Genomic DNA, 17,778 nt, shown 5'->3' with positions numbered 1-17,778 from the left:
GAGCTTTCTTTTTTCACTTCTGGTCGGCATTGTTCTTTACGTTTCTGATGAAAATGACAATCTGTAAAACACAAACATAACAAATATTATAGTTGGCTACTAGCATATAACGTACAAATTAAAACCACAGATTAATTTTCTAAGTAGAATAAAGACAAAGAAAAAGTCTCTGAACAGAGTATGAAATCCTGTAGTGAATGTTGGTTCTAAATTTATGACAGTCCCTAGCTGTGTTAACATTATAGACGTATTTTCTAATTCTAATTTTGTTAAAGCATACAAACAGTACACTTTTTTCAAGAACTATTGGTCATCCTATTGCTTTAATCTTTTTTACTACAATCTCTTTTACACTTCATGAGAACATATTTTATCACTCTCATAAAACAGATGAACGACGGATAGGACAAGAAAACTGTCTTCAAGAATGCTTTAGTATGAAAAATAATTGTTTAAAAGTTCATAATTTAATAGAACTTCCAGCATAACATCATCAGGGACTTCTTCTAATTCATAGTCCTCATCCCCTTCCACCATCTCTAAATAGGCAGAGTCCAAGGAAATGTCCATAAAATCATCATTTTCATTCGGTATTTCCTCCTCAAACACAGCTTCTAATATCTCATCCATTAATTCATCTATAATTTCGAAATGAATTTCTTTCTCTTGAGAACAATTCTCCGTCTCTATATTCTGTTTGATCTTCTGTATCCTTTTAAAAAAATATAAAGACTAAATTATATCTTTTTCAAAAAAATATCACTTAAAAGTACCTTTACTAATTTTTAAACTACATATATTTTTATAATTTCTAACTTATTAACTACATATATTAAGATAGCACCTTCCTCTTGTTTTGAAAACAAATTGGCAGTATAACCCTAAACATTAACACTGATCCTTTTTTTGCATTAAATAATTACTGCTGTAAAAAGACATTTTACTGTAAAATTTGTTTTTAGATTTTCTACATAACAGAAATATTGATAAACTTTATAAATAATTTTTAGAGATCCATTTTCTGAGTGCACCACTCCAAAGTGCTATTCAAACTATATACACTCTGAAGAGAAGGCTCACATTGTACAAACCATAACATTCACTTAACAGATTACTACTTCCCACAAAGACAGTTGCTTTTATGTTTGAACAGCATACTCAGCATGTAAATTTCATAACATATACAAAATTTCATGCTAACCAGGAAGAACCACATCATAATAAAGCTCTGCAAATATATGTAAAACAGTGCCTATAGATAGTACAGTCAAAGATATGCAGGAAAGATGCCCATCACACCAAGAACCATATCATAATACCCCTCTGTAAATGAAGAAAAAAGACTGCCAAAGATAATATAGCATGATTTCAAAAATAATGAACACTTTGCAAGAATTATTTCATGGAAACCAGAAAGAATTATAATCAAATGATACGTAAACCTGAACTCCATCAAAAAGAACACATGCACCAGGCCCATAAAAAGATAATTTCAACTATCAGTGGAAAAATATCTCAAAATACATATCTAGTACAAGCAGATACAGACATGGGAAAAATAGAACATAAAATCATGGTCCAAACTGAAATGTTACAAATATTTAAAAAAATCTTCTTTATTATTTTAATGTGCACCCCCAAAAATTGCCTTTGCAAAAATACCAACTCACCTGAAAAAAAGAATATAATTCCTGGTATTCTGCGATAAGGATAAGATTCTCTACCATTAGATATCCTAATGCCTAACTAAAATCAATAATTGTTTATTTAACACATGACATAACTAAATATAAAATAAAATACCAAATATAGAGTACAAAATAGATACAGGACAGGAGAGATACAGACTACAGGAAAGAGAGAGACATTAGCAGGAAGAGGAGCATAAAGAGACAAACTAGCATTCAAAGCACAAACAGACAGCCAGAAAAATAACACCACCACTGAAAAGTCAAGAAACAAAGGGAAGGTACAATAAAGAAAAAGATGACCATACATTCGGAGTCACAAAGTAGAAATAACAGACAAAAACAAAGAAGACAAAAGACAAGAGGTACAGACACAGAGAGGACAGCAGGCAAACTCTACAATAGGGTGAGAGAGAGCAGAAGGAGCACAGAGATGGACAAACAAAGCAGAAGAGAGAGAAAGATGGAGAGAAGAATAAGAGGAAAAGAGATATACACCACCATGCAGACAATCTAGGAAGAAGACTGAGAACAGGAGACAGAGAAGCATACAAAAAGAGCACGAGAAGGACAGAGATATCACAAGGGACAGTGAAGGTAAGAGTGCTTTCAGGCCAAAAATAAAACAATCTCAGAAATGAATATAGTGAAAACCACAACCAACACACAGAGACCAAGAGAAACAAAAAGAATAAGATACAAAACGTATCATTTATGAAAGCCTTGCGCCACAGATACGTCACTTTTTCCCATGTTAAAAGTGACGCACCAGCGGCGCAAGGCCTTCATAATTAAAGGCCCATGTGAGGGAGAACAACAACTGCATAGAGAGAAAATGTATAAGAGACAGCAACGGTAAAAATCAAAGAATAGGCGACATGCAGAAAAACTGCACAGTAGACAAAGAAACAGAGGGCGAGCCAGACACACTAAAATATATAAAGTAAACAGCACAAAAACAGTATGTTGAGAAAACGAAAACAGCAACACAAATATATGTATACTGACTCCACTAACTTAGTGCAAGAACGTATCTGTTACAAGAACTTCTGCAAAATCTTAAATCACAACTCTTTTTTTCCCTTTACCCCCACCACTTTCCCCTCTAAACTCTCACCCACCATTGCAGCTCTCGGCCACAAACCACTCTGTAAATTTTGCCCTCTAATTTTTTACATATAGGTAAGGTACAACACGTAACATCATACCTACAGCAACTAAGTACTAATACCTTTGACACAGATTAATAGCTGCACAACTTAACTAAAAAGTCTGCGTACACCAGGCCTCAAAAGTGTAGCCCAATACACAACAAGCCTACCTTTAAGAAACTGCCTGTGCTGAAACTCGAACAGACCCGGCCACCTTAAAGCCCTGAAACTATCTTAATTTTCTCCTCTCTCATTAAACCAGGAGTCTCCAAACCGGTTCTAAAGGGCCGGATCCATGCCATATTTTTCGGATAATCCCATTGAAAAACATGTAATAATTTTTAAAATCTGGCATGCATCTGGCCCTCCAGGACCGCTTTCGAAACCCCTGCTTTAAACCTTTACATTTCATTTCCAAACCACGTTTGCTTTCCATAACACACGTTTTTTTTCAATGCTCCACATTGAACGCCTAAACACTTTTCCCATTTTAGTATCCGAAGCCACAACTGCAACATGGCTAATGCACGAATTAATTAGTCTACATTTCCCGTTTTTTCACTCTTTAAATTCTATAAATCTCTTCACATAAATAGATACCAGCGGCTCAGTACCTCCTACAGTTAGAAAACTAAGTCGCTCCCTTTCACTTACAAATGCCTTTGAGACGGCAAAAAAATGTCGGGCAGATTTACAATCCCCTTACGCCACTTTAGCATCACTTTTAACATGTGACAAGTGAAGCAAAACTGCCGCACGGAGCATGTTAATCTGCCCCTAAATCTTTATAGAAATGACTGTACTCAAACATATAATTAGTCGTTCACATGCAGGCACTTTCAATCACATGACTTATTTAAATGGAATCGCTGTAATGTTGCATGTCTTTTCAAAGATACACCAGTGCCTGCTATAATGCCGACTTTCTCTTTATTTTTCAACAGTGGTAATTTTTTTTTCATGTAATGAAAACTACTATGACTTTTTAAACGGCAAAGCTTACGTGGTAATAGTCACTCTGCATATGCTTCCCTTTAAGAATTTAGTTTATCTACCCCCGCATGTGAACCTTGATGTTTCCGTCTGGCAGCGAATTCCGGCCTTGAATCACAAGACATGAACAACAGTCTTATTGTCACAAAAACAAGTTACCCTACCATCTGTTCACACACATATCTTTCACTTAGCTAATATTCACAGAGAAGTGCATTCCTTATAAAATAGTGACCTTCCTTTACAATTTGCTGAGGTGACTCCTTTAATTTTTAACGCATCCTCCACTTCAAGACAGCCCTATTTTTTTATAACTACTAACCAATGGTTTAGTGACTGGTCTGACAGAAATTATATCAAGTCATTCTGCTACTCTTCACTCCATAGTCGGCGACCTATTTTTCTGGACTTCCTGTTGAACTACCAGTGCTGCAACTTTTGTGTTCCTATCTTGTTTATTTCAAAATGGATGTCCCTCCTGTCTTCGCCGGAACACTTAGAACTATTTCGCCAGAGGATGCTTGACTACTATGGCATCTTACCACTCTCGACTTTGAGTGCATCACATCGATTATCATTTCGATATTCCTATTTCACCTGTGTGCAGCCTGTATTTCATTGCCTGAGCGGGTCTATCGCATCCAGCGGGTCTATCCACCTAGCTTTTATGGACCTGTCCACAGCGTTCGACCTAGTAAATAGGTCGAAGCTGTGGACGATTCTTGCGGAGCTGGGGCTGGACCGTGCTCTGATTAACTTTTTAGCTTTTTTGCACAGCGACCTGACTGCATCAGTACGGATGACCACAGAAGGCAAGTGTACCACTGGGTTTAGATCAGTAAGAGGGGTTAGACAGGGGTGCATTCTGGCCCCCATGTTATTTTCTTTGTATATTAACTCGCTGTATTCTGTTCTTAAAACAGCTACCCCAGATATACCCAATATGGGAGGGTCACCGTTGCCGGTACTGATGTACGCCGATGACACGGTCCTCATTGCCAGAACCCCCAATGGTCTACAGTTGCTTCTTGACTCGTTTGGGGCCTTTATGAAAAATCTAGACTTGGTTGTAAATATGGAAAAATCGCACGTTATGTCCATTGGGAAAGGTAAAAACACCACAAAAACCCTACGATGCAATGGAGTGATTTTATCCAAAGTCAAAACATTTACATACCTTGGAGTCATCTTCGATGACATGGGTACCTGGACCCCGCAGGTTGCAAATAAAGCAATGGCCATACGGCGGTCATTTGCAGCGATATTGAGTTTTGCTAAGAGACTGGGGGGTAAACCAACTGAAGCCATCCTCAAACTGTATAGAGCGAAAACCTTGGCTCTGGCTAGATATGGGGCAGGGATTTGGGGATTCAGGGACTTGGCACTGATTCAGAAGGAAGAGAATAGGTCCCTGCGCTCACTATTAGGCTTACCACAGTCTACACCTGTCTTCTCTGTCTTAACTGAACTAGGGCAAGGTTACATTGAGGATGCCCTTAACCTGGCCCCACTACTTCTTTGGGTGAAAACGTGGCTGAACCCGAACTTGATGTTAAACCGTCAAATTATTGCTGACTGCATGGGGAGAGACAGAGTTAAAGATATAAAATGGTTAAGCTATATTAAGTCTGTTGCTACTCATTTGGGTCGTCCTGATTTGTATAGTAATCCCGAGAGGCTATGTAAAGAGGATGTTACATGGATTAAAACTCATTTTGTAGAGTCTAGGAACATGCTTCGTGAAGCCCAAGAAATAGAGAAAACAACTGTTAGGGCTCACTACACTGTTGTCTCAACCATGACCATCCAGCCTTATTTGATGGTAGTGAATAGGCCATACCACCGGTGGCTTCTCATAAAATTTCGTTTCAATCAGATGCACCTCCTTCTGGGTGATTATCCAAAATGGAACAAGCCAAGGGATCATGCCCCATGTAAATGCGATTCTTTCTCTGACCAAGACCTGATCCATTTTGTATTTTTTTGTCCTTTTTTTGCGGAGGGGAGAGAAAAATATTTACTACCGATTTTGAGAAACAGGGGATTTATGCAAGTGAAACCCGCAATGCTGTTTTTACAAATTATGGAGACACCTATTGTAATGTTTGGGGTTGCTAGTTTTTTGGTTGCAGCCATGAGAGCTAAACGGCTTAGATCACTGAACACCTCATCAGCTGAATGAACCATGTAAATATTGAGATGTAGCATATTATAAAACATATTTCCTTATGATTTGCATAAATAATGCTGCTCCGTATAGTTTTAATTTGTTCTGAATATGGCAATGAACTACCTCTAGAATATAAAAGTGATGTTTTAATCGAGGGATTTGATCTATCCACAAAGTTAAAGTAACACCTGAACCCGATTCATCCTGCATATATGTTCTTTTTAATGTCCTGTTTTAACATCTTTTTTAAATGTATAATACATAATGTACTGTCTTAGTGAAAAATGAATGAAATGTACGCCTACCTTTTTGTTATATGTGTTTCTGTATTTGTAGTATACTTTTATGATTTTAATTAATCGAATAAAGTACTTTTGACTTGACTTGACTCATTGCCTGAGCTGTGATTTCATGTGGGCCCTGGACTTATGTCTCTGCAACTTGGTACCTCCTGACGTGAATTACAATCATCTCATGAATCCGTTAATTGATCATGAACAGCTTTTTTGGGTCATTGGAATATATTCGCAGCAGGGCAAGATTTCCTGGCACACAGCTACATAGAGAAGACACCGAGCTGCCCTCTGATGGTACTAGAGGCTCCGGTAATTGAAGACCATGAATGTTGTTTTCCACTTTTCAATTGGATGGCTGACATGTTTTCGGATCATAACAGTGACTTCCTTTTAGAAGCGGTAGCTGCCTATTTCGCCTTACACAATTGTAGGATGACTCTTATGCAAGCCATTGACGTCCACATTTCGTTTTGCCTCCCTATCTTTTTCACGTTTTCTTTTTTTTTTTTTTTTACATCAACAGACCTATTGGCTTTACTAACAGAGGACATTACAATTTCCTGCTGGTCACATTTTTGTGTTTTATGTGGACTACATTTTTTTTCCTCAGCTACTCGATTTCGAACTTAAGTTTTTATTAAACTCTAATTTCAACAATTCTGTTGCATATCTTATCTTATGTTATTTCAAACGTACTCGGAGCAAAACTGGCTAATATATGCTACATGTGCCCTGATTAATGTGTAAAGATAGCATGATTTTTTTATAAGTGTAAACGCCATTTCTCCTTTCAACTGCTTATTTGCCCCTCACACACCTCTGCTGCTTTAGTTTTCCATGAACTGAAATATTTTTAATGCATAAGAGAAAAATATGTTCTTTCACTAATATTTCCATTACTTTTCGTGCTGTATTTCAAATGGAATACTGAAACCTTCAAAAGATATGTCAATACAGTAGTTCTTCTCAACGCTAATTTGTGAACGTTCCAACAGATTACATACATGCACCTCTAGCCAACTTGTTGCTTTTGGCGCCTTTTTTTTTCCTCACACAACAGCATAACACAAACTTGATAGTGCTTCGCATGCACAGAGCTGATTGTTAATGAGCTGATGTCTAACCACTAGCATTTTCATGTATTGTTGCTAAACTGAAAGGCAAGACACCTTCTTAGATTTAATAAAATATAATGTACTTCCTCATAACAGTGTACAATTAATTTTGCTAAACCATATTAATTTTACATCAACTATACCGTTTGTATTCTATGTACTAGTGACTATACCGATTACTTTGTTGTTTGCAATGTCTGTACTCGTATTAGATAAGAGACTTGCCTTGAAAACAGTGCATTTCTGAATAAACATTTCAAATATACACATTCTCTCTTTTAATCCATATTCTCAACTGAAATAATTGTATACTAAAAGAATATTCATGTGTTTTCCATGTAACCTCAGCTGTACTAACTTCATGTTTTCTTTTGTCGACCTAACTTACTCATACTACAACCCGTAGGCCTGTGACGGCCCGTCAACCCTTTCTTAGCGGGTCGCGGACCATGCAAACAGTTGTACCTCTGTAAAAAAATAATTTATTACTGTTACCAAGCACCGCCGCAGTTCCGCTTGACTCAGAGTTAATCACTGCTCCCCCGCTTCTACAGACCAGACGCTATGTCGTATTTCACTACTTATCACGCTTTACTCTCCACAATAACAAACACTTCTCCGCCAGCCACCAGAGAACAGAGTGCAGATGCAGAGGCACTAAGAAGTCAAATGCGACATACCCTCTGCTCTATGGAGCCAACTGAGCAGTAATTGTGAAAGTAGACATTCACTAGCACTTCAAAAAAGCATCTCAATTATATAAATAGTTTTTTGAAAAGCTGCCAAGTACTTTGATGCGACTATCTGTGTGTGCCTCCATAGCAAACTTCCTAGCCCGGACTGAAGGCAGACACAGACAGACACACACAGTAAGATAACACAGGGCAACGGAGACGGAAAGCAGAAGGGAGATTAAGATGGAGTCAAATGGCAGGAGGGAGAGAGATATTTCTATACTCGGTTTGCTACCTCACTGTATGAAGGAATGTACTGCACAAACCTGTGTACAACCTCATGGTCACAACTTTTCATTTTATTTTACTCAACCACCTCCCCCTCTCACCCCACCCCCACCAGTGCAGGCCGCGGCCACAAACCACACTGTAATTTTCTCGTCTGACAGAAAGTTTATGAATACCTTAATCATTACCACTTTTTGACGACGGTTTCACATTTGTACTACACGAACCTGTGCACAACTTCATGGTCAGAACTTTTCATTTTATTTTACTCGACCACCTCCCCCTCTCACCCCACCCCCACCAGTGCAGGCCACGGCCACAAACCACACTGTAATTTTGTCGTCTGACAGAAAGTTTTGGAATTCATTAAGCATTAGCACTTTTAGACAACGGTATCACATGTAATGTACCATTTCTCTCTCTATCTGCATTATCTGTGCCTGTGCTAATACCATTTTTTCACTTCAAAATCAACTTCTCTCATTATATGTAAACGCTTCAAAATCACACAAATAATTACTCTCTATATTAAACATATTTTATACTCCATTTTTTGCTGTTCACCAAAATTATGTACAAAACTATAATTTACACTTGAAAGAATGTGAAGAAAAGGCGCGCAACCCTCATTAAATTCACCGGACTTCAGGCCCACACGCCCCTCCCGTCTGCTGGGCAGCCCAAGGTAACATATATATTCTAGATTCACACACCGCCGCACTTGAACGTTTCACATCTCTATAAACATCCATTTGAATGTTAAGTAGGCCTTGCAGTTATTTTACCCCTCCTAAAAGCCCCTGCACCTTTACTCTGCCAACTAATTAAACATTCAAGTTCACCTAACAACATTTTTTTAATTTGCCCCCCCAAAAAATTTCGTTCCAGTTTCGTCTCTGACTCACAGTGGTTTTAAAAATGTAACAGTAAAAGATTACATAAGAACATGACTGAACACCATTTAGCTTATTGAAATCTATTATGCAAAATGGAAAACTAATAATTGCAAACAAATAATGTCGATAAAGAGTGATGAAATGAAATGGAAAAATAGTTTTAAAAATACAAGACATTATGACAGCCAAAAATGAGGTTACTCAGAGACTGTGAGTAAAACGAACCAATTTTAGTCACTAAACCACATTTTATGGTACATGACAAAACAAACAGTTACAGACTTACCATTACCAATGCTTTGTAAGATGTAGACCAGTGACAGTCACAAAACAGATATTCGTTTGACGGAACTCTTAATAATGCTTCTATCACTGCAACCAAAATTCAATGGCACAGATATCCTGTCAATACAGACTCATATATGTCTCGTCAACCAATAATATTTCTTCCCGCAAAATTTTGAAATCAAATTAACATTTCAGTTGGTTGTCCCTCACAATATTTTCAATGTCACATAAAAGTCACCCATCACCCACTGCCTTCTCTGGCTGTTTCCATGGTAACACCTCATTAAGGGGCACATGCATTAACCTATTTAGGAAGTGCAAACGGTGCGAATCGGTAAATTTGGCCGTTTGCACTTCCTAAATAAGTTTTTGGGATGCATCATGCATTTTTGTGAAAATCGCTATTTTAGCGATTTCCAAAAATGCGATTGCTTTTAAGGAATCGCAATTTTGCGATTCCTTAAAAGCAATGCATCATTGTTTTGAAATTTGCAAATTTCAAAATAGGGAGTGCAAATTACCACGAGGTTGAACCTCGTGGTAATTTGCGAAAATGTTTAAATATGCACAAAAATGCATTTTTTAAAGTGTAATGTTACAAACACACATGTCCTTAGGACATGTGTGTGTGAAACATGCACTTAAAAATACATTACAGGGGTGCAGTGGGGGGTCCTTTGGACCCCCCCTGCACCCATGTAATGCATGAACACATTGCTATTCTGAAAAAGAAAATCGCAATTTGTTAAAGCCTTCCCATTGATCCCTATGGGCCTTTTGGCCCATAGGAATCAATGGGAATAGCGATTTTGCACTTTGGAAATCGCATAATATTTGCGATTCAGTAAAAATTGCGATTTTTACCGAATCACAAATATTTTAGGAAAATATACATGCATCCCATTTTGCAAGGCATCTATAGGAGAGATGGTGTTCATTTCACGGATGAGGGAAACAGAATCTTCCTCTGTAACATGAGACTCTGCATCGGTACTTACTTATAAATGCAGAAAAAACTCAATTAACACAAGGGCTCTTTTCAGAGCCACCTTATATCTAAGCACTCAAACTTCTGATTTATCTCCATTTTCACACTCTTGTAAATAGGTGTGCGCGACCAAGTGCGCGCACGCCGCAACTTTAAAAAAAAAATATATATATATTTTTCGCGTTCAAGGGCCTTACTGCACCCCCTGAGAAAACCTACGCGGCCAGACAATCTCTACCTTCTCACCTTTCCATATTCAAATGCTTTGAAATGTACAATATATTCACTCGCACTAACAAAATGGCGGTCAACACTTCCTGATTTCTTTCGAATCGAAGGTTCACAGACGTCACACAGCAAAAAAAAAATTCCGCTTGCGCACAGCCGCACGAGTGCGCGCACCCTTGCGCACGTATAGATATATAATTGACTTCAATTTTAATTTTCTCAGCAACTACTGAACGGATTTACACCATTTAAAATAAAAGCGTAATCTGCGAGCTGAACTCTACCAATTTGCCAAATTTCTAATAAATCCATTCAGCCGTTCGAGCTGTAGCCGCGTCTAAACGTCCTATGGAAAATAACATGGAGAAAACACGTTTTGGGACCCCCCTTTTATCTCAGCCCCCACTTGACGAATCCCCCCCAAACTTTCAGAAAAGGACCGCAGCGGACCGAGCCATATTCTTTGAGAAATTCGTGAAGATTCATCCACCGGGGCCAAAGTTAATCCAAATAGAATGTTGAGGATTTCCTATGGAAACTAGGTCCTAACTATAACTACCTACTGGCGACCGCCAGTAGGTAATTTCATAATACAAAATAACTTGTACAATATGGTATATGTTTTATTTTGCTGTTCTCAGAATATATTGAATTTCACTAAAAACAGTGAGTTCAATACTACTCATCATATGACAGCGGGCAAAGAAAAACACAATCAAAAAGATTGTGTTTAAAAACCCATACAACATTCCAATAAATAATGTAAAAATATGGAAAAAAACATATCTTAAATGTTTTATTCCAAACAGCAATTTCTTAAATAAATAACAACAATCACAAACTAATAAAACATTTTTATTTCTTTTTTATACTCTCAAAGTAAAGTTATGTATAAGCATATATTAACAACATTTACCCGAAATACTCATTTTTGATTGATATACTATTCCACATGGCCAAATAGTATATAGAAAGTCCTTTGTTTGGAAATTACTTAATAGTACTCTTAAACTTCCATTTCCAAACCATCTTAATCAAAAGCTCCAACATATTTTCTATCATCTAACAATAGTTATATCTCCACCTGATGCTATTTATCATGTACATAGAACCTTAAACAACCAGTAAGCTATCAGAATCTCAACATCATGTGGTATGCTGATGACACTCTGCTCATCGTTTCTCTTTATCTTTATCATGATCAACATTTCTTGTAATGCCAATATCACTCACTATGTGATACACTTACACTACCTCTATGACAAATACAATTTTTTTTATCTTGATCACCCTCACTCACAAAGTAATTCTTAACAGCAGACTTACTTTTATTAACAACACTAATCTTCCTAGGCCAATTATTTTCCCTAAAATGTGGGTTGTAAAAACACTAGGTAAGAATTTCGTAAGTCAAAAGGCAAATGTTGTTTAAAAGTCAATTGAGTATCATTACAATTAGTCCAGCCTTTTTGACATTTTAAATAAGCTGTGTAATGTCCTGATGTTGTAGAAGGACCATCATGGAAAATAATTGCTGCAGTTACAAAAGTTCTACCTGAAATTGATAATTGAGAAGCCACAACATTTTTAATTAAAGTTGCCAATTTTGTTCCATCAGGTCTGCATCGTTGCAGCATCAAAATGACATACTGTCCATATGTTCGTAAATATAATGTTGATAGCATTATAGAGTTACATTGGGTACAGACCATGTTTTGATTTGCTCCTCTAACTATATTAATAAAAGACACTGGTAACGTCAAATATATAAATCTTTCAGTGTCTATTGTAGTACTACTTGAAAAGGAACAATTGTCACAGTCATGTTCCCATTTATAAGAAAGGCCAAAAAGATTTTCAATATCTATACCTTCATTTTGAAATACAACAAGCATATACATTAGAAATTCCTGACAATCTTGCTGAATATTCTGTGAAAATTGATTTAGACCAGAACATATGTCAAAAACATTTCGAATATCAGAAACACCTTCTATTTTTGTTTTATCACTGCTACATTTCTCAAACACAGAATTCAACAAACAACAAAACCTTTGATCCCGATTTTCCACAATCTGCTCTTGTAAAGTTTCAAACTAAAATCCAACAACATTTTCAACAGAATCCTTTTCCTTACTTCTTACAATTACTGGTTCATCTAGTTTTTTTCTTTTTGCTACAACCTCGCTACAATTTTTCTCATATCTTCTTTTTCGACCTACCACACACTTTTCAAATAAAGGATATTGAGGTAAATTTGGAGCATATTCTCTTCTCAACCTATTATATTCTTTTACACAATTTAGATCTGCACTAATCTTTCTCTCATCAAAATCAATCAAGTATAATCCAGATAAAGATCTGACTCGAGATAAAGCAACATATGCCAAACCCTCCTTGAACACAGAACTTCCAATATTCACCAAAGCACTATCTACACTTAAACCTTGAGATTTATGAATAGTCACTGCATATGCCAAACAAAAAGGAAACTGTTTTCGGCGGACATATAAATCTTTCACAAGCAAAAACCGAGCAGAACAACGACTCAATTGTTGCACTTCTTCAATTTCATCGAATTTAATTTTCAAAAATTCAATTTCATCTCTATTTCGGTAATTCACAAAATCAACAACATGACCCATTGCTCCATTTACTAAACCTCTTTCCACATGTAAATTCCGTCGTAAAATTATATGACAATTTAAACATGTATATAGACTCTTTTCAAAACCTGCAGTTTTAGATATTGTCTTCTCTAAAGAATCCAATTTTGACTTCAACTTTTCTGACAAAATAATAGTAGCTCCTTCATACTCTATTCTATCAATAGCTTCCAGTTTTACAATTTCTTGATTTTCTAACTTTAACATTTTGTTGTTGAAGATTGAACATTCTTGCAGACTTGGCATCAAACATATCCCTGATTTATTTTCTGCAATTTTTCTATAAATATTCTCTGGGAGAATTTTTTCCTTTGGAAACAAATTAGAAAGTAATGTGTGTGTATACTTGTAAAGCGCACTATCACCTGACAGGCATCCTGGCGCTGTATACCGCTGTGGAACCCTTCCGGGATTTCCCTGTGAGATGATCCCTACTGGGCACCCCCAAGGTGAAGCCAGGCATCCCAGCGCTTTCGAGCCGGTGTGGAGATTAAGCAAGCTATTGCCCAGAGTTGCAGAGTGGGACCCATGATTAGAGTAGGCACTGAGGCGAGAATTATCAAGTCCGTCGACATTGAGCCCAAGACCCTGCTGCGTTGGGAATTGAACCCTGGTCCCGGGTCAGACCTCTGCTTCAGGGTCTGTCGCTTCTAACCAGTGAGCCACACTTCTCCACTGTAAAGCTTCTTTCCCATGTTCACTTACTTTTCCAATCCTTATATCTTGAAGAATTCTTCTATAATCCTCATCCTTTGCCTGTCGCATATTTTGAAGAAGTTCTGTATATTTGAAATATAACCATATATTAACATTTCCAATACTTCCTAGGCACTTCCTGGTATCTTTATGTGTAAGCATGTTAAACACTGGTTGTCCTTTCACAGGAGTTAGCTGTAGTAGATCTCCAAAAACAATGATGTGTTTGCCTCCAAATAACACATCATACTCTGTTTTAAGAATGTGTTGCATTCTTAAATGCACGAAAGCAAGCATTATATTTGATTCCATTCTTACCTCATCAATAATGAGAAGTTTCATTTTTTTCAGGACTCTAGAAACTTCACAACAAGCTTCTCCAGATAGCTTGTGGTATTCTAATTTATTGTCATGCTCTACTGGCAGCATCAATAAACGATGTACAGTAATCCCTTTAATGTTATGTGCTGCCAACCCAGTTGGAATATGCCAACCCAGTTGGAGCAGTAACAACACAAGAGAGTGATGACTCGGTCCTTTTCTGTAGATAAGTTGCAATTCCTTTAATTAGGAAACTTTTTCCAATTACAGCTTCTCCACTCACATACAGTCGGACAGGTTTAAATGACGTACATGAGCACTCTTTTTTCTCATGACATAAACCGTGCTCAATCTGCTCAGTCACTTCATTATATATTTGTTTTGTTCAACATTTAGTTGTTTTTCCAATTCTTCTAAGTTAATTACATCCTCCTGAGCATTTTCCATTGCTCTTTCCACCTCATCCATGGCAGTGGCTGCTTCATTTTGGATAATTGGTCCTCCTAGTGGATCCTGACTCAACGAAGCAGAACTGTGACTATCTTGAGAACTGTCTCTTGCAATCTCTGCTGCAATTGTAGCTTCTTACTGTATTTTGTCATTTAACATTTTCAGATAAGTAGCAAAAATAGGACATTCGATAATATCTTTAGTTGCGTTGAATGAATCTTCATAACTGACAAAATCTGTACGCCAGGGCTTAAACAGTTGCAAAAGAGCTAAATAGTAAAATTCCCTTTACTCAGAGTTTCGCAACTCAGTTTTCGATGATTAATCAAATGTCCTTTTCTTTGTTTCACCAGACATCCTTCAGATCCAATCACAGCATATACTCCTTCTTCATTTTTCTTAAAAGTATAGCTTTGCAGCACTTCATATAGACAAACGTTCTCCAGATGATTACTTCTATTTGGATAGTATGTATCCAACATATTTGTCTTCAAAATATCTGTACTGTTTGGTTCTTTCGCTGCTAAATATTCAATTTCTTGTACAGATTTCAAAACTCGGTTTCGTGTTGCAGCAAGACCTAGACTCACCCAGATGATTGTCCTAGATTTGGAATATAGACTTGCAGATGATAAACGATCTGAACATTCATATGCTCCAATTTCTCGATGAGACAACATCTTCAAACTGTAGCTGTACAATTTCTTACTTAGGCTCTTTTCATGAGAAAGTTCCTCTCACATTTCCTTTAGTTCTGTCTTCTCAGATTTAGTAATGTAAGACGTTACATATCGAGCCACAGCAATGGAGTTGTCTGCAACATATTGAATATCCATGTTAGCATTCCACATGGACAAAATGACTGGCTTATAGTCATTTATGTATTTGGACTCTTCATTTCTTCTTAAGTTGTAGGTATTTTTTTCGGTGATTTTCTTGTAACAGTATGTCGCAAAGATGACATGAAATTGTTTACTCTTCCTTTTGATAATACTGGTTGTGGAAATCCAAAACGACATTTTGTGTTGAACTTGTCCTTAGATTTGAACTTTCGACGACAGTATTTTTCACAACGATGGCTTTGAAACCGTAAGACTTGATGTCTTAAATTGTTTTCTTCTGTACTTTTCGGAACAGCACATGTAGAATACTGTTCAATAAAACTCATCACTGTGTCATCCGAATCTGTTCCAAATTTGGGAGCATCTCTGATCCATAGCAGCATATGTATGTGAGGAGCACCTCTTGCTTGATACTCATTTCTCCAAAAAAAATCCAAAACCTCTCCAAGAGGAGGATTTTTTTTTGTGATAAAAGACATCATGGCTTCAAATCTATGATTGAAATACCTGCATACATTAACTGGATCCAAAGAGCACAGTTCTCCAGGAGTCTTGAATTCTATATTTTCTATGTTTGCATTTGCCTCTCGAAGAAATTCAAGTAAGTCTTCCCAAGCATACTCAGCACAGCTAAGAGTAAGGAACCATGTAGGAGTTCCTAAGTTTCTTAGCATACATTTCAATTCCCCATGACGACGGAACCAATACTCGTTAGTACCACGCTGACAAGCCATGAGATTAATTAGCTGAGAATCCAAAACAGTGTATTTCCGTTGGACTTTGTCCATAAAGTCCCTTGCCGAAACATTCTGCAGATGTACTCCACTTTTTAGTATATGGTTCACTGCATAAGAAAGTCCAGACTAGTCACTCTCAAACAGAGGATGAAACAAATATGGAATGCATTGGCAAAAACTTGGATCTTCTGCATATAATCTTGATGTCCGGTATTCAGATGAAGGAATTTGCACAGGTCGGTCATCATATCTTCCACCTACACCTGTTGGAAATAACTGAGGAAAACAACGAGCTTCCAAGCTTTCTTCCCATACACTTATAGGACTTCCTTTTGCTTCATTCATTTGGAATAACTCAATTGCATTCCCCATTACTTTTTTGGAATGCAGAGGATGAACACTATAGTGTTCATAAATTTGCTCACTTCTGGACACATCCACTTTTTCAATTTGCCCAGGTGACAAATCACTGTCCTCTTCTACAGTTGTTTCCTCTTCTCCTACATTTACATTTTTGTAGTACTGATTATTTTTTACCAAATACAACGTTGCCTTTTTGACTTTCCTAACATCCACTAATTCTTGCCAGATTTTCTTACACTTTGTAGGAACGCCATTAACTAGAATAACTAGAGGTTCCTCTTCCACTTTCTCTACACCAATTGTGTCAATATTTTTCTTAAAATCTAGAGGCAAATAAACAACTCTTCTCTTTAATCCTCTCTGTAAATCTGAACGAGGCAATTTCCCTGCCTTAGGCCTCATGCGAACAATGGCCTGAAATGGATGCACAGATTGAATCAGAATACACTCATAGGTATTTTAATCCATCAATTCAGAAGGAATCTTTACCAACTCAAGATTATTATGTACAGCTCTAGCAGGCATTTTGTTATCATTTAATTTATTATAACAATATTTACAAATACGTTGATCAGAACGCAAATCAAAACAATTCTCTACCAACAAATAAGTTCCAAAATCCTTCCACTCATTATTATTTTCCTTTTCACTTTTTACATATAAATCAACTAACCTAGTCTGATTTTCATAATGAGCTTGTCGACAACACACACAACATAAATGTGGCTTTTCACTTGAAATGACCTGAAACTTTGTAATTTCTTTGTCAAAATTTTCTGTACTAAAATGCTGTATATTTTCATTCACATTGCCTTCAATTACTGTATCAGTTTCTGCACTGTCCTCTTTTTCACCAAAATAACTAAACTCAATTTCTTCACAAATGTTCTTTACATCTAATACAGATCCATGCACAAGAGCACTGTTT

General features: G+C 36.9%; 1 pseudogene; it reads right to left on the bottom strand.

Annotated features, from left to right (window-relative positions):
• Positions 1 to 17,545, bottom strand: part of LOC147658886 (uncharacterized) — a 40,535-nt pseudogene extending 22,990 nt beyond the window's left edge.
• Between the last annotated feature and the right edge of the window lie 233 nt (positions 17,546 to 17,778).

The sequence above is a fragment of the Lissotriton vulgaris genome, unplaced genomic scaffold (assembly GCF_964263255.1).
Source record: "Lissotriton vulgaris unplaced genomic scaffold, aLisVul1.2 SCAFFOLD_1532, whole genome shotgun sequence".
Lineage (NCBI taxonomy): Eukaryota > Metazoa > Chordata > Amphibia > Caudata > Salamandridae > Lissotriton > Lissotriton vulgaris.
This window is presented reverse-complemented; position numbering and strand designations above follow the sequence as displayed.